Here is a 23,179-nt window from a genome sequence, read left to right on the forward strand (position 1 = left end):
CAAGCCTGTAGCTGTGTAGCAACTCTTCTAGAAAAGCACACTGCACTATGTAACAGTCACAAACCAATGGCCTGGGTGTTGTTTAATTTTAGAAATTGCTACTTGGTTTGTATACTATGGCCCATTCTGCTAGTAAGAGTAGAATCTTTAAAATGAGGACAGATCTATTAGTAAAGAGCAAGGAGTGAGGAATAGAGAGTTTTTATACATGCTAAGGGACTTTCTTCTTGGGCTATCAAGAGGAGTAATCTAGGATTGTACATTAGACAGGTTAGCAGAAAAGAGAATAGAAACAGAACACAGCATGAACATGTGAAGATACTATGTAAACCATTATTTTGTGAACTAATGAAAAATAAAAAGAATAAAAAGAGGTGTTGTTGACATCATTATGACTTTAATAAAAATAAGATTAGGTGACTAGGAAATCTCACAACTAAAGAGTAGTTCAATGAGCACTTTCTCACCTTGTGTGTCTTTATCCATACAGTGAAGGCAATGGGCAAAATGAAAACTCCTTGCGCAGGCCTGGAGAAATGGCTCAGTCAGTAAAGTGCTTGCTACTCAAGCATGAAAACTTAAATTAAATTCTCAGAACCCAAGTTTTTAAAAAATGGCAAACATAATTGAATGTGCTTGTAGTCCTAGCACTAAGGAGCTGAGGATAGTCGATCCCTGAGGTAATCATCAGGTCTCAGCGAGTGACTTTTCCTAAAACTGAAGTCAATTGCTCTTGAAGAGTGAAAGTAGAGGTTTATAGCATGTGCACACACATGTATATACACACCCCTACACATGAACACACACACACACGTGTTTAAGAAAATTCCTTGCTATTATTAAGACATTCATCTCCTTATTCACAAATATTTTACAGTAAGAACATATATATTCCTTCCATAATAAATAAGGACTATGTTGGCAGAGGCTGCTTGTTCATTCCCAGCTGCCTAGACCACAAAATAATCACACAGAAACTGCATTATTTAAACTACTGCTTGGCCAATCATTTAAACATATTGCTAGCTAGCTCTTATCTTTTTGGTTAATCAATTTCTATTAATCTTTGTATCGCCACATAGTTGTGACTTACCGGTAAGGTTCCAGCAAGTCTGTCCCTGGCAGAAGCTACATGGCTTCTTGCAACTCTGCCTTCTTTCTCCGAGCATTCAGTTTAGTTTTACCTGCCTATGCTTCTTTATTTATTAACCAATAAAAGCAGCACATATGCAGAAGGACCTCCTACACCCTTGGGCTATGTCTGGTTCTTATTATAAATAATATACATTAAATATAATCCAAATAACCAAGAGAATTTTTTATATCTGAAGATAATAGGCAGTAGGAACTTATGTTTTATATCGTAAAATTGAAAATTAATCAATTAGAATCAGAAAAAAAATCCAATTGGCTACAAATATAAAGAGTCCAAACTGTTTTTTCCATTTTTCTATTGAATTTGTATGTATCACACTTGTAAAGGTACCCGGCACTGGAGTTATAGGAAGTTATAAAACATCTTATATGACAACTGAAACCAAGCCCAGGTCATCTTCAAGAATTAAATACCCTTTCAACTACTGAGCCATCTTTCCAACTCCATTTTTTGTCTTTGTTTGTTTGTTTGTTTTGTTTTTCAAGGGAGGGTTTTTCTGTTGGAGCTTGCCCTGGAAATTAAGCTGTAGACCAGGCTGGCTTTGAACTCACAGAGATCTACCTGCCTCGGCATCCCTAGTATTGGGATTAAAGACATGTGCCACCACTACTCTGCTCACATGTCTTTTTAATGAATAACTCTTTATGGGAAAAAGTACTAATATAAAAGCTTTAATTACATATAATTGACGAAAATAACATATTTTTAAAAATTTACTAGATTGTTCTTTTTCCATTGATTTTTTTACTTATTTTTAATATGTTGACACTTGCATAAAGGATACAAGAAAGACAGAAAAGGGTCAAACAAATAGTTTATGAAGACATAGCAACAAAGACCACTTTAAACTTTCTGTGACACACCAAATGTCTCTGTTTGTCTTGATTTCATAGGATAGTTGTTTTAAATATCTCACTACATTGTAAGTTTATTTTTTTTAATGCATGGGTTTATACAATATAGTCAACAGAAGTTTCCTTTAAAATCCAGCAATGAAGTTAGATGTCACAATAGCCATTGGAAGTATTGTAGTCATCTTAGGCTGCTGTAACAATCACCATTGACCAGGGAAGTTGAACAATAGAGACTGATCACAATTCTAGAAACTCAGAGCATAAGATTGTAATGATTAGTAGCTTGGTCCTTTGGTGGTTGCCTTTCTGCTGTTCACAAAGTTATGGCTCTGCTTTGTCTTTGCATCTAGCTTTAGAAATACAAAGAAGATACAAGTGAGGAGTGAAGGAGAAAGTAGAGAACATAATATAAAATGGAAAGGAAAGACAACATTAAAGAATAAAAAGAATGAAGGTGTGCAAAAATCAAGTCATAGAGTCCAATTTAAAAACAACCCCTTTGTGATCTTCTAAATTGAAATAAGAAATGTCATTTTATTATGATTATAACACAATAAATAAAGTAGATGTTTATGTCACCATACTGATAAACAATAAGTAAACAAGTAAGAAATAAACTATGCTATCTAATAAATAAGGTGAAAATAGAAAATCTGATAAAGCATCACTTACAGTCATATTATTTATGCAGAGCAATCATCAAAGGACAGTCATTTTAAAAGTTAGGTGAGAAACAGAATATTTACACAATTCCATACTATTTACCATGAGTTATTTATTAATTGCAAAGCAGGAAATAGTTCTCCACAGGAGAGAACTTGGTAAACTCTTTTATTCAAAATAGCATTACCAAGGAGTGGCAGATGGGAGAGGTGTCCATAGATGGCACACCATACGAAGGACACATCACTCACGGCACAGTTCAACTATGGTTGTACTACCTGAATAGAACTGAGAGCAATCATCAGATGTGAAAAGTCAATGCAGTAAGGAGCCAAGAGCTACTGGAACTTGTTCAGAAGGAAAAGCTTGTTAAATGAGCAATATGAACCTTGACGACATTGCAATAGAAACAGTAGATTAGACAAGCAGGGTGCCAATGTTAAATTTCATAAAGGAGAAATTTGTATATTTATATTCATAAGAATATATTTTTAACTTCCATAAGAATGTTTAGCAACATTTAATTATGTAATTTAATGAGAAAAAGAAGAAAGTGGTAAAGCATGACATCAATAGAACCAGCAAAGAGCATAATTATTTTGTTTTTTACTTTTTATTTTATTATTATTTTTTATTTATTAAGAATTTCTGCCTCCTCCTATTCCCCCATTTCCCTCCCACTGCCACCACTCCTCCCCCTCCTCCCTTTCCTGTCCTAAGAGAAGTCAGAGTGCCCTGCACTGTGGGAAGTCCAAGTCCCTCGCCCCTCCATCCAGGTCTAGGAAGGTGAGCATCCAAACAGACTAGGTTCCCACAAAGCCAGTACATGCAGTAGAATCAAAGCCCGGTGTCATTATCATTGGCTTCTCAGTCAGCCCTCATTGTCAGTCACATTCAGAGAGTCCGTTTTGATCACATGCTCGTTCAGTCCCAATCCAGCTGGCCTTGGTGATCTCCCATTAGATCAGTCTCACTGTCTCCGTGGGTTGACGCATTCCTCGTGGTCCTGACTTCCTTGCTCATGTTCTCCCTCCTTCTGCTCTTCATCTGGGCCTTGGGAGCTCAGTTCAGTGCTCCAATGTGAGTCTCTGTCTCTATCTTCATCCACCGCCGGATGAAGGTTCTATGGTGATATTCAAGATATTCATCAATGTGGCTATGGGAGAAGGCCAGTTCAGGCGCCCTCTCCTCTGCTGCCCAAGGACCAGCTGGGAAAATTCCCTTGAACACCTGGGAACCCCTCTAGAGCCAAGTCTCTTGCCAACCCTAAAATGGCTCCCTTAGTTATCTTCTTCCCTGTTCCCTTATCGACCCTTTCTCCATCTCAACCATCCCATTCCCCCAAGCTCTCCCCAATCTTCCCTTCTTCCCTCTCTCCCTTCTCTCTCCCCATCTCCCCTTTCTCCCAGCCCCCCCACGACCCCGTGCTCTCAACTTTGCCCGGTGATCTTGTCTACTTCCAATATCCAGGAGGATAAAGCATAATTATTTTGTATGTTTGAAATTGCTTCCAAACTAGATTTTAAAGAATTGGGTGTTTATGAATTGTTGAAAATGCCAGGAAAAGAAATCAAGCACTAACTTTCCCAGAAATTTAATCCTAAGTTTTAAATTAAAATATTTTTATTTATTACTTTTTAAATTTAATTTTACATTCCAACCACAGTTCTCCCTCCTCTCCTCCCCTCTATTTCCTCCCTCCTCCACCAATCTACTTCAAATCCTCTCCTTCCAGTGGATAAGAGCTCCCATGGAGAGTCAGCAAAGTCTGGCACATTAAGTTGAAGCAAGACCAAGACCCTCCCGCCTGCATTAAGGCTGAGCATGGCATCCTACAATGGAAAATGGACTCCAAAAAGGCATCTCACACACAAGGGATAGATCCTGGTCCTGCTGCCAGTTTACCCAAAATATCTCATCTAATTCTCCTTCCTAGGGTGATCCATGTGTCCCTCTTAGGATCCTCCTTGTTACGTAGCTTCTTTGGAGCTGTGGAAGATAGTCTGGTTATCCTTTGTTTTACATCATATGAATTAGTTCATACTGTGTTTACCTTTCTGAGTCTGGGTTACCTCACTCAGGATATATTTTGTTGTTGTTGTTTTGTTTTTCTAGTTCTATCCATTGGCCCTCAAAATTCATGATGTCATTATACTCCATCGTGTAAATGTACCAGTTATTTATTTATTTATTTTTATTTTATTTTATTTTTAGCCATTCTTCAGTTGAGGGACATCTAGATTGTTTCCACACTCTGGCTATTATGGATAATGCTGCTGTAAACATTGTTGAGCAAGTATCCTTGTGGTATGATGGAGTATCCTTTGGGTATATGCCCAAGAATGGTATCTCTGGGTCTTGAGGTAGATTGCTTTCCAATTTTCTAAGGAATCACGATACTGATTTTGAAAGTGGCTGTACAAATTTGCACTCCCACCTCTATTCAGGTTTGTACCCCATTTTTGAATTGGATTATTTGCCATTTGAATGTCTAGTTTCTTGAGTTCTTTATATATTTTTGGAGATCAGTCTTCTGTCTGATGTGGGGTTGGTTAAGATCTTTTCCTATTCTGTAGACTGTTCTTTTGTCTTTTTTATCATGTCCTTTGCCTTACAGAAGTTTTTTTAGTTTCAGGAGGCCCCATTTATTATTATTGCTCTCAATATCTGTGCTACTGGTGTTATGTTTAGAAAGTGGTCTTCTGTGCCAATGAGTTCAAGGCTACTTTCTACTTTCTCTTCTATAAGGTTCAATGTAACTAAATTATGTTGAGGTCCTTGATATACTTGAACTTGAGTTTTATGCATGGAGAGAGATGTGGATCTATTTGCAATATCCTACATGTTGCCATCCTGTTATTTCAGCCCCATTTGTTAAAGATGCTTTTCTTTTTCCATTGTACCATTTTGACTTCTTTGTCAAAAATCAGGTGTTGATAGGTGTATGGATTAATGTCAGGGTCCTTGACTCAATTCCAGTAATCCATGAGTCTGTTTTTATGCCAGTACCAAGCTGTTTTTATTACCATAGCTCTATAATAGAGTTTGAAATCAGGGATGGCGATACCTCTAGAAGTCCCTTTATTGTATAGGATTGTTTTAGCTATACTGTTTTTTGTTTGTTTGTTTGTTTTCCCGTATGAAGTTGTGTATTGTTCTTTCAAAGTCTATGAAGAATTGTGTTGGGATTTTGGTGGGAATTACCTTAAATCTGTAGATTGCATTTAGACTGCCATTTTTATTATGTTGACCCTACTTATCCTAGAGCAGGGAAGATCTATCCATTTTCTGCTATTTTTTTCAATTTATCTTGCCATATACGTCTTTTACTTGTTTGGTAAGAGTTACTCCAAGATATTTTATACTTGTGGTTATTGTGAAGGGTCATGTTTCTCTGATTTCTCATTCAACCCTTTTATCATTTGTATATAGGAGGGCTCTTAATTTTTTTTTAAATATATCCTCCAACATTACTGAAGGTGTTTATCAGCTGTAGGAGTTCCCAGGTAGAGTTTTGGGGGTCAATTATGTATACTATATTATCTACAAATTGGTGTGGGAGGTCCTTCTGTCTATGTGTTACTTTCATTGTTTAATGAATAAATAAACTGGTTTGACCTGATAAGATGGAACAGAGCTAGGTGGGGAAGACAAAAATGAATGCAGGGAAAAAGGAGGCACAGTGAGAGAGAAGCCATGCAGTCTGCCAGAGCCAGATGGAACTTTAGCCTGCAAGCCTCAGCCATGTGGTAGTACACAGATTAATAGAAATAGTTTAAATTAATATGTAAGAGTGAGCCAATAAGAAGCTAGAGTTAATGGACCAAACATTGATTTAAGTAATACAGTTTCTGTGTGATTATTTTGGGGCTAAGTGGCCAGGAACAAACAAGCAACCTCTTTGCTACAACAAATAGTGAGTTTTACTTCTTCCTTTCCAATTTGTATCCCCTTGATCTCCTTTTGTTGTCTTATTGCTCTAGCTAGTACTTCAGGTATTATACTGAATAGATATGGATGGAGTGGACAACCTTGTTTTGTTCCTGATTTTAGTGGAATCGCTTTGAATTTCTCTCCATTTAATTTGATGTTGGCTGTCAGCCTGCTGTAAAATGCTTTTTATTATTTTTAGATATGTTTCTTGTATCCTTGATTTCTCCAAGACCTTTATTGTGAAGGGGTGTTGTATTTTGTTGAAGGCTTTTTCAGCATCTAATGAAATGTTCATGTGGTTTTCTTTTAAAATATTATTAATTTGTTTTACTTTTATGTATGAGTATTTTTCCTTCAAGTACGTATGTGTACCACCTGCATGCCTGGAGCTTACGGTAGTCAGAAGAGGCTGTCAAGTTCCCTAGAAATGGTTGCGGGCCACCACATAGGTGCCGAGAACCAAACCTGTGTCCTTTACAAAAGCAGCAGGTGCTCTTAACCATTGAGCCATCTTGCCAGGCCAGAAACTCCAGATTCCTTTAGTTAAGTGGGTTCCCTCTCCCTCCTTCCATCCTTCTCTTTCTTCCTTATCTTCTTTCTTCCTTTCTTTTTCATTGCTTTAAAGATACCCATTTAAAAACAGCACTTTAAATCCATCTGTCTTCACATCCCATCAGTCAGGTTTTGTGGATCCTCACTCCCGGTATGCTGGTTCTTTGCTCTCTCAGCGCTTGCCTTTGTTCCCTCGCACTGCCATAGCCCAGGGAAGTTCACAGAAGAGCACAGAGGTAAAGATAAGTTACCAGCTTGGACAGACTCTCTAGCTATTTCTTCCTCTAGGGGCTCTTTTCTCTTTCAACTCCAAATCCAGCTTTTCTCTCAAGACGCCAGATGGCTCTCTGGGCCTCCAAGGGCCTGCAGTGTAATGGGAACACATTTGACATCCTGTACTGCTGATGCGGATGAACATTCTTAACCAGCCAAATTACAAATCTCCTCAAAATTGTGATGTGGCCAGTAACTAACGACTTTAGGGACTATGCTCCATTTACTGTCCTGCAGTCTTTAAGGGGAACATAAGTGTCATGTGCCGTATAACCCATCTTTCAAAAGAAACAATTGATGTGCAGGTTTATTATGTATACAATTTTACAGTCTTAGGCATGACTTTTTTTTTTCTCAGAAAAGAAATGTTTTACTGTATTTAACAGCAAAGTTTTACTATGAAACAAATGTTTGAATTTTTATATCATGAGACAAACTGATATTTAAAGGAAGTATTAGGAAGCATTATCACAGATATAACTTAGGTTCCATCTACAACATCCCCTGGATTCTCCACTGAGGGGGTTGCTGTGTGTGAACACACAATTTATACTCTAATTCCCCACAGGTGGTGTCAGTGTGAATTCTGTGAGAAAGATGATGTGATAGGAAATTTACACTGAGTCTATCACTAGAGCATAGTGAACTTTGAGACCCTGTTGAATCCAATAGACTCCATTCTATCAGAACTTACGGCAATTCATGGTGGGTGCATTTTCCAGAGACTGTTGAGACAGTGAGAGAGAACACAAAGGGAGAGAGGAATATACCACAAACAATTAGCATGGTTAACATTGCAAATTTCATTTTTCCTGTGTATCTCAATTATTATTAATATTATCATCACTTATAATCTATATTACTTATCATTACTATCACAATGATTGCATCAGATTATTTATTCTTCCTTTTGGTCATAACTTAGAGTTGGTTTTTCTCCCTGCCCTCTTTGTATCCTTACTCTTGTTTTTTCTTCAGTGTGGCTCACTTGCCACATCTTGTTAATTCTTTGAATCTTTGAAAGCTGTCAGATGCTCTCTCATCATGACCACTGCTCTCCCTCTTCAGATTAAAGACTGACTCTTGACTTTGACCCTAAGGTCTAGTCTTCCTTCTTTACCTAATGTGACAGACAAGAGTTCTGTGATCTTGGACTAACTTCAAAGCTTTCTGCCCAGTGTTATTCAGCACAGTCATTTTAACAGGGCTTTTATACTCTAGTCTTTCCTTTTCTCCTTCTTCATCCCTTTTAAAATTTACCTGTAGGTCCCAATGTGAATTTTTATTTCTCATTATTTCATGGCGCTTTCGCATTTAAATTTTTCAAAGGAGTGACTTTGGGAAGGTCCGCTGATGCTGTTCAAAAGCTAATCTCCCCTTAATGTACCATATGTTATCTGTGAACACTGACACCTGGACTCTGGGCTGTTCTAGACAAATGTAAGTGAGAGGTAGAATTTAGTACAGTTTCCCACTTGCTTGTCCCTACACAATGTAATATTACATATGAATAATCTCATACTGTAGTAATTCAGAGAAATTACTGCTCTTTTAGAGCCGAAGTTGAACTAGTTTGTTATTTCATTTTATAAATATTTATTGAGCTGTAAAATGATGAAACATTGTATTTGGTGGAACTGGCTGTAGAGAATATAGTGGTCAGTGAAACAGTATTGTGAAAAAGCGTATGCTCCATACAAAGAGATAAATGCTACATTGGTGAACAGAAAAGGAATAGGGAGCTCTGGATAGCAAGAAATGCTATGGAGAAAAGAACAGCAACAAAAATGGTGATGTGTGAAAAGCAGGTCTATGTAAGGAAGAATTAGTTAGTAGTTTGTAGGCAGAGGCTGTTTGTTCATTTCTCTGCCACCCAGACTCCCGAAATAATCACACAGAAACCTGTATTCATTGCAATACTGTTTGGCCAATAGCTTAAGCACATTTCTAGCTACGTCTTAAATTAACCCATTTCTATTAATCTGTGTATCGCCATGTAACTGTGGTTTACCAGAACCAGCATCTGGCGTCTTTCTTGGGCTGGGCTACATGGCTTCTCGTTGAATCCCCCTACTTTCTCCTCCACTATCTGCTTGGAACTCCTGCCTTGCCCAGTTCTGCTAAACCACTGGCTGAAACAGCTTTATTCATTAACCAATAAAAGCAAAACATAGACAGAAGGCCTTCCCATACCAGTAGTTAACTTGGATATCCAGAGGTGGATTTTAGAGGAAGACTTTTAATTGAGAACTGAATGCTAAAGGGCCAGACTTCAAGCAAGTGAGAGTACAGGTTGGAAGATCATGAAGCCAGGAAGAGGTTGGAAGAGAACTAGGTACCAAGGACAAGCAGCAATGAGAGACCACAGTGGCAGATGATGTTAAAACGGTACACGGGGCTACAGATGTGGGACAAGGTAGTTCAAGACATTGCCTCTGACAGCTGGGATTACAAGTTTATTTTGCATTTACCACAAGTAAATACTTTACAATAGGGGATGTGGTCCTATAAAACTATTGCTATTTTCAGGCCAAGGGAGAGAACCAGAGTTTGACACGTGGTAGGCCAGCATTCTGCCTCTGAGGTCCATAGCTGGAGCCCAGCATTTATTTGGCCAAAACACAAAGAAAAATGAGTTTCTGGGGAGAGTGATTGAACCGATAAAGCTTAGAGAAATCTGAATTTCTGCATGGCCTTTTGGCTGAATCTTCAAGAGCTAGGAAAGTTGGAATTGGGGAATGTTGCAAGGGTGCAAAAACTGCAAGGGTGCAAGCTGCAGGGGGGCAACTGTTCTGTTCTGCAGTTAGAGGGCTACTGTTACCATTTGTAGTTCTAGATTGTTCTTCTACAGGCTGCTATCCACCAGCACACACACTTTTCACACCCAGATATGTAAGTTGCTTAGCCTGTAGAAATACAGAGAGACCAGCAAACAGATCTGCTCTCGACAATTAAATCAGCACAGAATTCCTTGGGCGTTTCCAACAGTAAATACTTTATCTCAATAAAGTTTCATCCATCAGGCTTTTTTGAAGAAAACACGATACTGGTAGTCCTAAATCACAACAGATGAAAAATGTCATCTGTCTTTTTTGCTGATCATATCATATCGGTCGAGCATCGGGTTTTGCTGCTTTCTCATTAAATAACTGTGTAGTGGCAACATAGGCACTGAGCCTCCCTGGGTCTCACTTTCCTCTTCTGGAGAACTGGGATTATAATAGTACTCATCTGAGAGGCTTGCTGTTCAAATCATATTAAACTAGATAATATATGGAAACCATTTAGCGCATTTCCTGTTGCCTAATGGCCACTCCACACAGTTATGCAAGTTAGCAACAATAACTGCCACTCACATTTACATAATGCATCTGCTTCATGAAGCATCTCACACACATGATGCCATTTGATGCTTACTGTCATTACACGAGGATGTATTACATGCACAACTTCATGCAGCTGCAAATAGTCAAAATTGATCTTAAAATGATCCTGTGCCTAAAAAGTATGATTTATCAGAAGGATGGAGACAAGGGACGTAGAAATGATAGCTTATTGGATACCTCAGTGCTATAAGAGCATAGTGGGTCATGAAAATAATTCAGAGGCACCATTTGCGAAACAGTGCTTGTATTCGGTCTATTGAAATGGTCAATGCATTTTGAATATTAATTAAGTTATACACATTGTCTGGTATATTCCAGTTTGGTATGGACACTTCCAGGAAGCAGTGTGATCTCTCTTCAGCAGGTACATGGCCAGATATACATGTCACACAGAAATGAAACTACTTCAATGTCATGGCATGTTGTATGATATCAGCAGCAGAAACGCAAGGCCTCTTTCTTTGTAGTGTATGTATTCTCTATAAATCCTATAAGCAGCTAAGTATCAAACTAGGCTCTGGGCAATTCACTGAAACATCCTTTCTTCTCATATGAGCGCTTTGTCTCCTAGAGCAGGAACAAGGCCAAGCGAACTGAGAGTCGCATGACGTGGATTAAGGGGATAACGTCTGCCATTGTAGGCTTTTACTGTGTGTTAAAGGTACGCTGTCTTCTTTCTCACCCCAATACCTGCAGGCAGTCTCCATTTGTAATTCATGGCATATGACTCTACAAGAGAAGTTCTATCCTTGACAGCCTCATTCTGCCTTCAGGTTGGCGCCAAACACACAGAGGTCACCGACTTACAAAGAGAAGAACTGTAGCTTGTTTTGCCTCAGGCAACACATAGAGCTGGATGGCTCAGTGAACTGCCTTTGTATGTTTCCCTAGCTCACATTCACCTTAGGCAAAATGTGAAACCGTCAACGTGTGCAGTGAATCTTTGGTTTCTACATTTCTGTGTTCTGTTTTCTTCTTTGGATTTCGTATGACCTACATTATATAGGACACAGTGGAAAAAGTATTACCAAATCATGAAGGTGATAAGATAATGCGGTCTTTCTACAGAGGAAGAAGGTGACATCCAATGACATGAATGGTTAATGGTGACATTCCTAGTTTGATAACATCAAAGGACAGCTAGTTTGTGATGTGCAAGGTTTTTCTCAGCTCTGTACATCTGAAGACCATTCAGCCTGCCTCCAAGCGAGATGAGTGTACAAAATATTCAATCGCTATAATTGACATAGTGTCTAATGATTTGTTTTGGAGGAGTCATTACATTGACATATTTCCCTGACTCTTAGACCAATCCTTGCCTCTTGGTTAAAGTATGACAATTTTGAATCAGAACTCCTGCTTCAAATCCATGCTGGATAGAACAGAAGTATGTACTTTATAACACCTAGCTTATATTACCAATAAATAATTTCTATTATTTACTGATGATTTTGGACACAAATGCTAGAAAATTCTAATGTGCTCCTCCACTAAATTTATTTATTCTATTGTCATTGCAAACTGTTTTCCAAAAACTCGGTACTGTAGTTAGCTTCTGCAATAACAAATAATAGCTAAAAAAAAAAAATAATGTGAGCTATGACTGATAGTCTGAAAATATAGAGCACATTTTCAGTTTAAGTTGCGAATGAGGTTGAGAGAGTATTGTGTTTTCAGTAGTGCTCCAATGAAAAGAAAGTTCATAGATAGAGAAGGTCACATCACTGAAAATCAAAACATAAAGCAGCAAGACTCATAGTGACTTAACCTCAAATTCAGGAAACATGCCTGTCATTTAAACACACACACACATACACATACACACACACACACACCCCTATAGTCAAGGCCCCCTTTTCAGTTTTTTACATAATGGAGTAGGCGAAATTTTTTACCTCTGTTACTGAATTTTTACCCTGTTTGCTTTGTCATTCTCAGAAGGCCTCAGGTACAACATTTTACAGAGAAAAAATAGCCGGAATCAGAAATTTTGAGCTTGAGCCTGGAATTAGGCATCTTTAGCACTCTCCTTTGCAAACATGCCTTGTCATTCTTTGATCTGTAGATTGCTCACTTGGAAAGTGGGGTTAATTATAGCTTGGAAGTATTAAATAAACAATCCTCAATATGCAATGTGTGTAATAAACCCCAATTGAAAATGCAACTTGGATGTTTATGTAATTACAGTGGGTCTGAGTGGAGTGGAATTCAGAGGCTATCTTGGGGCTCCCCTATCATGTTGCTTCCTTTCCCCTGGTGATTAGAGACTTGAAGAGTGCCTTTGAATGGCAAGGGAGAGTATCTCATCCGTGTGTCAAAGTCTTTAGGTTTGAGTAACAGAATACCCATTTTGTAGTGATCTGAAACATAAGGGTTTATTTTTCTCATAAGTCTGGAAGGCTAGATGTGGCTCCTACTTCCATTCAATAACCTTGCTACAGATCCAATATATTTGCAGTCTTTGGGGCTTTCCTATGTGATTGAAGCTGGTAGCCTCAACTCTCTAAACTGGATTCTAGTCAAGAAGGAAGGAAGAGCAGTGGAATGATGGCCGCCCATGTCCTCATTAGTCAGCAAATCAAAAGCATGCTCGAAACACTTCAGCAGATTTCACACAGTGGATAGGAAGAAGGACTGAGGCCATCATTAGGTACAAAGAGAAGGCAAGAGACACAAATTTCCACTGAAGCACAGCGCTGCTTGATGTGTAGCTTTTGGACAAGAAAGGAAGTAAAAGCCAACTCTAAATTTAACTCAATTTCTGGCTAAATGCAAACCTCAAAGCACCAATATTTTATGAGAGTGAGATGCCAGTCACTAACATCCGGGGGGCATAAATCTGATGTACAGGGCATTTCTGTTTCTCCAGCGAGGCCAGGTCTTTAACAGGATGGCCTCACTTGTTACTAATCTGGCTTTTCTTATTTACTTTGAAGAACATTTGGTTTTTGTATGAGAAACCATCCAAACCATGTTTGTTTGTTTTTTCTGACATGTCTGTTACTCTAGAAATTAGACACTCAAAGAAACCGTATCATTAAGACATAACCCTCTGTATGTAGCCAAGTTTACCAACAGTAACTAATTGGTCATTATATCTGGATGAATCATAAATGTGGAAAACACAACAAATGAGCAGCTATGATGCTCATAGAGGCATCTGGACTTGATTTCACCTATAAATGTTACGAGAATTAGTATGTGTTTCTTATAAGTTTAGAGAGACACATAGATGCTAGCCGGTGTTCTTTTGAACACTTCATCATTTGATGATGACGATAGAGTCATGGTTTTCATTCCTCACTGAACTTCCTCATGATTTGGATAATTTATGCCTGCATCTATTGAAGTATACAATAGCCTCTATACGGTCAATATGCAGTGCAGGCCGAATGATAATTTTGTCCTATCCATATGATACAGAACGTGATTTGGGGGAAGAGCTGTTATACAGATGAGAGGGTGTTCTGGGTTAAGGGAGATTATTGGAAGTCCTTTGAAACAGGAAAAACTGTGTTATCAAGGGGTTAGCATATATTTCTATAGTTCCCTGCCTCATAAGTCTTGTTTGACAGAGGGGCAAATGTTAAAAATTACACAAACACAAATTGAGCTTAAGGAGTGCAAAGAAGTGAGCTAATGACGCCGGCACGTTTGGAGTTCTTGATACAGATCATAAATGTGCGTGACCTTCTCTGTCTTGAAATGTTTCGATGTCTATCTCTATAGAGATCGAACTATCTCCTAATAATTTGACTCAGCTATAAAAAAATTGCCAGATGCTAAAGATGTTTAATATTAAAAACAAATGGTATATTTTCATTTTAATCAGCCATGCCAAAGCACTGTCAGATTGTCTGGGCGTAGTGCATTGATGTGATTGGAATCAGGCCTGGTACTGAATATTGAGGAAATTTTGGTTAATATCCTTATAGACATCTGCTTGATGCTATCAAATATAGAATTTCATAGGCAATAGGGCTTAGGAACGGGTGAGCGAATAAGAGTGAGGGCCTGCATGTAAACATCAGAACACAAGTGAAAAGCCAGGGCACTGGCACACATGCGCCTGTAACTCTGGGTTGATCTGGAAAGCGGATGCAGGAGGCTCAGCAGAACTTCCTATATGTTAGACTACCTCCAGGTTCAAAGAGAGAAACGCTTTTCAAGGGAACGAGGTGGAGCTTAGAGGACAAAGGCACGGGACTCTCAATGCCCTCTGCCAGCTTCTACAGGCTCAGAGTTAGGCACACCTGTACACAGGTCTCTGCACCCCCTCCACACATCCCACGACATTTTTCAAAATTAAAATGCATCTAGAAAAGGAAGAAGGAAAGAAGCTCATGCACACACAAGAACCGTTTGCTTTACTATGTGATTGTTCAGAAATTTCAATGACGGGAAAAAATGGAAAACTAATCCATTTTGCTAATTTTCACTTAATTGATCAAGAAACCCGCAGCTCTCCTAGCAGACTGCAGAGCCTTGCCAAAGACACATGACGGGCTTTCCCTTCAGCGCTGTTAGTAGAGAGCCCATCCTTGTTGTCATAATTAGCAGAGTGGAGGGCTGGCTCTACAGCACGTGAGTGTGCCGTGCTCATCTGGTGCTGCAGGCCGTAGATGCTCAGCTGACTGCAGAATGCACTCCCTAGGGGGACAGAGACGTCCAGAGCTCAACGAATACATATGCAACTTTCTAAAGTCTTCAGGCATCTCACCAGGAGTATCTTTTGCTCCAAGACCTCCTTCTGAGTGTCTGTGATCCAGCACATGAAAAAGTAACATGGTTTCAGTGTGCACCCAAATAGGAAACTGCACGTTAATCCACCTAAGAAAAGAACCTACCAAGAACAGGTTTTCCATTCAAGATTCTCAACCAATCTGTTCCTGGGACAGTAGACAGTAGTAAGATGATGGATTATGACCATTGGTAAAGAGAAATTGGACTTTGACCTAAGCAGGTAGTCCTTGCTATGCCAGGTCATTTAGAAATGTAATTGCTGAAATGTTTCTGAAAGCTGAGTGGAATAACTATTCTGTATATATATAAATAAATGAACACATCTGAGAAGAAAGCCAATATACATGAAAGCAAAGGTGAGATACGGGGGTGAGGAAAGAAAAATATACACACATGTATACACACATACACCCACATGTGCACACACAGAGAGAGAGAGAGAAAGAGAAAGAGAGAGAGAGAGAGAGAGAGAGAGAGAGAGAGCCATCAAACTCTTGAGAAGCTGTACCCAACTACAATTGATCCGAATGCATCTTTAGACTTTTAATGCCACTATATTTTTAAATCTGAGCACTCATATAGAATTATAGGTTTAGTCTCAAATATATAAAATTGAAAGCAAAAGTAATTCCAAGAACCAGATTATCGCTGTAAGATTTTTAGAGCACAGCTAAAATGTCATATATTGGCCTGGCTGTGGCCTGGAGACTGATGATGACGGCTCCTTAAATGACAGAATCACGGAAAGTCGTATCTACAGCCGTTTCCGCTCTCATTAGCACACTGCTCGAAGAGAACCAGTGGAACATGTTTAATAGTGACTCAGAGCCCAGCAACAGGGCTGTCGCTTGCCAGGAATACACCCAGCAGGAGTAAGCAAGGCCATGTGGGTCGCAGGAGACGGAAATTCCTTCCACTAAAACTGAGAGCTGCCAGTACTTGCTGTGGAAGACATTTCAATGCACCTGGTTTAGTCTTCGTAATTTGTGCTCCATGCTGTAGCTGACTCCGGCTCCAAGGCAAGATTGGTTTGATGTTACCCAGAGAGTCCATCTATTGAGTTGAAGGCGGGAGCTCCTTTTGCACAACTTTACTCTGACTGGGGACCTAAAACTGTATTCTACAGCCCTGCCTGCCTGCTTCCAAGTACTTAATTGTTAGCTGTATATATTGGAAGGAAAAAGTTATGCATAAATAGCTCCTGATTAGTAGGAAGACTGAGTTGACGTATAAAGGAAACCTTAATGAAAAAGTCCAGCTATCTGTTTAGTAGTGGAAGATGACTAGGAGGGCTTGTCTGTCACCTATCACTGGTTTTAACCAAAAAGGCATAGGGCAACGAGAAACAGAATCCTGCAGACCTGGTGTCAAACGCTTTCCCAGAGCAGGCTCCTTTGCAACTTGTCTCTTGAGAGATATTAGTTGCTAGTTTTGTGTTTGTTTGTTTGTTTTTGACTTAAAAATCATGATGCGCGGCTCCCGTGGGAATCAGAGAGTTGTCCACATTTGCGTTTTCACAGCTCCATGCGGGAGCTGGTCACAGAGACCTTCTGGGCTGACCTTCAGAGCACGGGCTAGGCTTCCTGAAGCGCACCCACTGTCAGTATCTCCCCGCCATGCATAATGCAGAGCACATACTCTGACTCCTAGCGGGGGGTGATTCAGAGTCAATATTTCGGAAAGTGAGAGAAGGGACTTCTCGCTTCATGCTCTCTAACCAGCGCCGTTTTAACACTTAGATCCGAAGCTTCGCAGGCGTCACTCCTTTGACACGTTTTTCCTCCGTGGAAGTGACTGGAGGTGATTTATTCCTATTACGGTTTATTTTCCCCAGGGGAAATGTCACCGGCCAGTACATTAACAACGTCTTTGCTCTGTACTGTTGCTGAGGGGCTGGTGGTGAGGGGGAGAAAGAGTGTTAGACCATGGCATCCTAAATCACATAGTTATAAACGCTGTCCATTCTGTTTGGGATACACAGATAATGTTTTCACTTGCTTCTTTCTGTCATAAGGCAGGGACATACAAGCCAATGGATGTGAAACCAACTGTTAATCTGGATGGCACTATGAAGGTTTGGGTAATCCACTCATTTCTCTCATGTCTGGAAGTCCTGCTTCTCCTGTCTCCTCTTGGATCTGCTGTTTCCTGGCTTGCTGGTGGCCCTGACTCCCATTCTAAATATTTCAAGCTCCATTCTATTAAAGCTTTTCTTTTATGTTCCCTAGTAGTTCTGTCCCTCGCTAAACCAAGCGAGGTGTTTTCTGTGCTCATTCTGTTACTAGTCTTGGCAGGCCAATCTATTTCTCTTTAGGAGAGTGCATTCCCATTTTAAGACAGGCTGCCTGGAATATTCTTAATATGTCAATTAAAATGGGTTTGTATCAGGTAACTTGATATGGCCTGAGGGGAAAACTTTCTCAGTTAGTGTGTTCTTCTAAAAACTTCCCATGAGAAAGGTATTTCTGTGAGCCAAGCTGTTTCAGGCCCTGTTGGGTGTTTCAAACACACTGAGTTCATCTGGCATGTTAAGATCAAAACTCTGACTCCTGAAGTGGAATGGCACCACTGAAGATTCCATTCCAATTATTCTACTGAGGTGCTTTGGCGACCTCACAGTCTTTAGGTGCCCACTGCTCTAGAGTTAGTTACAGATCCTTCCCTATAATTATTTACAGACAATTTGGTATATCAGTAATCATTTCCCATCAGGGGTATCATGGACACTTTGCTCATAAGTGTGTGGGCTCTCAAGCACAAACATTATCCCAACTTAAAAGAGAAAGGGTGCTTCTTCTGTGAGTAAATGAACTTCTGTAACAGATAGAGATGACTTATCCATTAGAAAAATAGAACTCTCTGCTTCACTGAGGATCAAATGTCTTTTCTTTGCTGTGGTTTACCCAGGACCTTGAAAGACCTGCAGGAGTAGGGAAAATTCAGCTACTGTTCTCACTGACACCATTAATGCACGGCTAGCTGATTGGGTTTCCATTTCTGTTTCAAATTATCTTTATTTTTCCATTGAACCACCTATTTAATAAACACACAGAAAGAGTTACTTTAACCGTAGAGCTTTCCAACGACCCTCCTGTGCCAGTGTATGCCACACAGCAAATCAAAGAAGCCTTCCAGTTCTGAGCATCCTTCTCTACAGGCACAAGGTGGGGAGATGGGGATTATTAGGGCAGTGTTTCACAGCCCCAAGTTGGAACACGGGGCATTTTCCCTGTGAATGAAAGTAGAGAGAGAGAGAGAAAAAAAATACCTGTCCTACAAACACAGAGGTCTACTAAACCATGTGCTCCAAGCAGCCAGAGAAAGCAAGTGTCTCACTTCAAAGAGGTGGGAAAACTTTCGAGTGTGAATGCCAAAAAACTAGGACCCCGAGTTGAGAGAGAAGGGCATGTAGTTTTTTTTTTCCAAAGGAGTATAGTGGGTTTTTTTTTTCAGTCTTCATGAGTGCCTTGTTTTGAGTTGAGGTAGCTCCCACTTAAGGGTCTCCAAAAGCAAGCCAAAGGATATAAAGATGCGTGCGAGATTCTGCAACCCTTTCCTTCCCTTGGGCCTGCCAGTCACCACACTCCAAGCCCATTCTCTCCCAGCTGTATAAATTGGCCCCAGGGTATAGTATTTGACACAGAAATCTTCAGTCCCAGAATATTTCTCTCAACTCAATTTTCCTTAAAATTGGTCTTGGCTATTAAGTTGAAGACAGAAAATACAACCCCAGTGAGGGGGACGCATTCACAAGGACGTCTGCCACTCAAAGGGACTGCATTTCCTCAGGCAAATCTCTCATCCATAGAGCATTCAAAGGCCGGTGTCCACAGAAGAACACCTGGGCAGCAAATTTTGGAAACTGCTAGCAGGTGTGTTCATGGAATTTGCTACCGATTTCTACATTGGAGCAAATTGGAAGCTGTTCCCTGGGGTCCACTTACATGATTTAAAGTTTCCACTGGCTTACAAAAACAAAGTGGGTGATGTCATGGGTCAGCGAGTACACTGGAAAATCATTCCTTTAAAGAGGATTAGAAAAAAAACCACCTCTCTAAGACCTATAAAATATAAATAGCGTGAAATGGTTTGTGCCTTTTGGAATTCTGGACACGGGCTTGATTTTTTGCTAATGGATGGGCTTGGGCCACTTCTGGGTATTAGCTGCTCTGCCTCCCCCTGGATGGTGTTCACATTCGGAACTGTTCTATCTGGTGGCTGGTATTCTTAGGACTCAGGGATCGCAGGAACATGCCTGAAGGAGAAAGGCACCAAAATTGAGTTGGTCATCAAATTTCTGAACAGATTGCTATAGAAAGAATTCCCTAATAGTTATTTTCACATGCTTCGACAAAGGCCCTTTTCTAGTCAAAGTTCCCCAGAAAACAGTGCTGCTCCATTGGCAATAGAGACATTCAGATGTTTTATTACTATAAGGTATGCCTGTGGTGTTTCAGTGCATGGCTAACTGCCCCACCACCAATATCCATACGTGACTTTGGGAGAGATTGTATTCCCCCTGTTAGAGTCTGCTATCTCTCTGTTTATCTGCCCCATCAGATGGAAATAACAGCAGAGCTCATAAGTGAGCGGAGTGTCAGAGAGAGTCCTCCAATTAGTCATGTGACAAGCGTTTTATGATGCGACTAATGCATGCCAAGCACAGGTCTCGAGGTGGGAGTGCAATTGTGACCCCCCAAAGGCTCTTGTGGAAAGATAAAATTGATTAAAAGTCCCAAGTGAAAGAGTAGAATCTAGAGAGAAGGGGTTCGGCTGATGTAACAGCCCGTGGGGGTTCTCCATCTGGGCACGGGTGCACCCTGAAGCTGTGCATTGACTAGCAGAGAGAGCTTCCTTGGAGAGTGGGAACAGCTTCTGCGCCAAGGTAGTGAAATCGCTGAAGAAAATGGATCTAGCTGAAGTTTGATGAAGAAAAGCCCTGAGAATCTGTGAACCTGGTGTCTTTCTGCAGATGAGCTGACAGTCTATTCCTCACTCTGTTTCAGAAACTCTCTGCTCTGTAAACCCACCATCAATTTACTTCTTCTCATAATTTTCTTTTCCAAGTTATTATTCTTTTTAGTTTCCAGTGTGTGTATTCATTATAGGGTGTACAGTGTCACAAAAGGACATGTATGTGTGTGTGTGTGTGTGTGTGTGTGTGTGTGTGTGTGTGTAGTACAGTAAGGAAGGATATTTTCCTATACTTTCCTTTCATCCCCTTTCTAATTGAATATGGCATCTAAGATTTTTAATTTTTATTACAGAAAAGTAAGGGGGCACAATAAGAAATGAAAGTAAACTTAATTGCCTTGTCTCTGTACTGAGAATTGAATGTGTGTGCTGGGACTTCCTTTTAAATGAACTTTAAAAATTAACCTAACCTCACTGAACCAACTTTCAAAATTGGAGGTCAATTGTTCCTTCCTTCCTTCCTATTAGGATCTTGATGATATCCAAAGAGATCACATAGGTTTTGCATCCACCACAAGAAGTGCTATATGACAAGTTATCAATAAGTAGCTAATGGTGTAAAGAGGCAAGTACATAAAGAAAAACAGAGCTGAAAAGGTGGATCAATTAAGCAATTGTTTGCCATGTGAGCAGGGGGACCTAAATTCCATCCTCAGCTTGCTACATAATGTCAGGCCATGATGTTTCTACCCGCAACACTGATGTGACAGGGACAGAGAGTCACAGGACTCCTCCCTGGCATGGGCAAGGTCAGAGAGAAACCCAGTCTCAGAATAAGATGGAGAGCTCCTGAGAAATAAACCCCACAGTCATCCTCTGTCTTCTACACATACAAGCACATGTGTGCCACCATGGGATCATGCATGCCTCCCCCAGAACACACATAAACAATTCAACAAATAAATCCCTACTATCCTGAAAGATGCCATGGTGGAATCAACCATGTTATTATTCCTCGACTAAAAGAGTCAACTTGTCTCCTACAGAAAGATAAATCCCTATCTAAAGGAAAAGGAAGAGCCAAGTTCTGACTGTTGCCATCATCCTACTTGGCTTTTCTTACCCTCACAATCTCTGTATGCCACTGGCAGGATGGCAATATTGGATAGTGATTCCCTTGAATTCTTCTCACTAGTATCTTGGTGTTAGTCAGTGAGTGTCTGTCATACAAGCAGATGGGAAACCTAGAGGAATAATAAAACACCTGTCATCGTGGGACCCTGAATCAAACTCTTCGCATCTTGCCTAGGGAGCATCGTTTGAGATAATTGTGCACTTCCGATGGACACTACGGAGTAATCATGCTCAACGGACTGAGGAGAATTTATTTAATGAATCTCCAGATCCAGTTTGGTGTCTCCCATTCTGCCCTTGACTCTTGCGTCTTCCTTCTGTTTCCTGCCTGGAGCAGCATCCATTTCCTCTCATGTGTTTTGCTCCCATTTTCCATCTGCTTGCCTCTCACTTCCCCATATATTGTTTTGCCTCTACACATTGCTGTGGAACCTTCACCAGAGATCTTCGGAGCTCACCTGGTTGTTGCTTAGTGGGCTTTGTAAAACATCCATCACTGTTTCTGTAAAAGGACCCCTTAGCTCCCTACAGCCCCTTTCTAGCCTATAACACAGGGCTAAGGTTTTCATGGCTAGTTAAGGACAACGGGAAACTAATTGCTCCTTGGTAGGTAAGTTGGTAAACTCTTTTTCTGATCTTCCTACACTCACACCCTCTTTTTTAAAAAACGCATTCTTTAAAAAGTGCTTGGCTGATTACCACCCTGCCTGTAATCCATTCTTCCGGCAAGAAAGGTGCTGTCAAGGCAGCTACAGGCTAAGTGGGATAATACACTGCTTCTTGACACCTTTCATTGTGAGCTCTGGCTTCCTTAAGCAATGGAGACAGCCTGCATCATTATTTTTAAGGAGAAAGATGTCACTGTGTGGCTGAGTTTGTGTTCACTAATGGGTAGACTGGGAAGCTATCATTTTCCATTTCCCTCGGATAGAGTCTGAAGAGATGGCTATAGAAGAGTGGACCCTGTTTCTCATCCTCTCTCTCTCAACATGCAGCTATTCTACACATGCTACAGTGTATAAACAATGTCCTCACACCCACCTGTGACTTTGCTAGCCCACCGTTAACATCAGCAGGAACTGGGAATGAGCATCAGAAATCTCGGTGAAAACATGAAGAGCAGGTCACATATGCATATGTTTATTTATTTATTTAAATTTAAATATGTTCATATTATTGTGCAAAAATACACATCATATTGTTGCCATTATGGAAGAAAGTATAGATACTTAAAAATACGATTTTATTCCATAAAGTCCAATATTTATTAATATTTACTGCTTCTGCCACTATAACATGTATCTGACTATGCTGCCAGCAATAAACGAAAGACGTGTTTTCTTCTGGTACTCAATAGACTGTGGAACTGCAACAAACATTAAGCCACCACAAATATGGTAATTAAAAGCTTAAAGAAAAGCTTGTAGAATTAATTAGCACTACATTTCAAAAGAAGAATGGTTATTTTACTCAAACACCACACACACACACACACACACACACACACACACACACAAAGGTCATAACCCCTTTCTACCTTGTCTCCCTTTTCTTCCAGTTTTTTCCTCTTC

General features: G+C 40.1%; 1 protein-coding gene and 1 pseudogene across 2 annotated transcripts in view; one reads left to right on the top strand and one right to left on the bottom strand.

The window, feature by feature from the left end:
• Nucleotides 1–23,179, top strand: part of Lsamp (limbic system associated membrane protein) — a 2,072,304-nt gene that overhangs the window by 1,336,658 nt on the left and 712,467 nt on the right. The gene's annotated exons all lie outside the window — the stretch shown is intronic.
• Nucleotides 17,296–23,179, bottom strand: part of LOC125392699 (enolase-like) — a 37,464-nt pseudogene continuing 31,580 nt past the window's right edge.

The sequence above is a fragment of the Myodes glareolus genome, chromosome 2 (genome assembly GCF_982192425.1).
Source record: "Myodes glareolus chromosome 2, mMyoGla1.1, whole genome shotgun sequence".
Taxonomy (NCBI): Eukaryota; Metazoa; Chordata; class Mammalia; order Rodentia; family Cricetidae; genus Myodes; species Myodes glareolus.